A 680-nucleotide genomic window follows, 5' to 3' on the forward strand; every position below is an offset into this window, starting at 1 on the left:
TATATATATATGTTATATATTTATCCAAATATAAATTATTTATTTAAATTTTTATTAAAATATGAGTTTTGCTTTATTCTAATTAAACTGGAAACATTTTAATTATTAAATGTACTTTTTTTGTGATTTTTTTCTTCCTTTTGCTATGATCATAAACCACCAAATTAATTTCATTTATTTGAAAAACTATATAACGTTTAGTGAAGAAAAATAACGATGGATTATCATCCTGTATAATTAACAAGTAATTTCTTCACTTTCTAATTAACAAACAATTTTATTATCCTTGCAAATTTAATTGGAAAGTACTGCTTTAGGATTACTAATTGATCTTAGGAATAAAACTTTAAAGTATTGTTGACTATCTAATTAAGATGTTACTTTATTGGAAACTTTTAAGAAATTAATACATAACATTGCATACATCCCTTAATAAAAAAAACACTTTATGAGGGTGTTATGGCATTAAGTAAATTTTTAATTTAAGAAAAACAACATAAAAGATAAATTGATCATCTCTGATAATTTTTTTCCTTTACTTCAGAAAATAAACTAATCAGTTTTTAATTACTTTACAATTTTCATATTAACTGTTAATTTAATAAAGATGTTTGTCAGTTTGGAGTGTCAAAATGCAGTTTGTGAGGTAATGTAACATCTTATTCAACGTTAAGGAAAAA

Source organism: Centruroides sculpturatus, unplaced genomic scaffold (assembly GCF_000671375.1).
Source record: "Centruroides sculpturatus isolate CEXI.00-Female unplaced genomic scaffold, Cexi_2.0 scaffold1402, whole genome shotgun sequence".
In the NCBI taxonomy this organism is placed as follows: Eukaryota; Metazoa; Arthropoda; class Arachnida; order Scorpiones; family Buthidae; genus Centruroides; species Centruroides sculpturatus.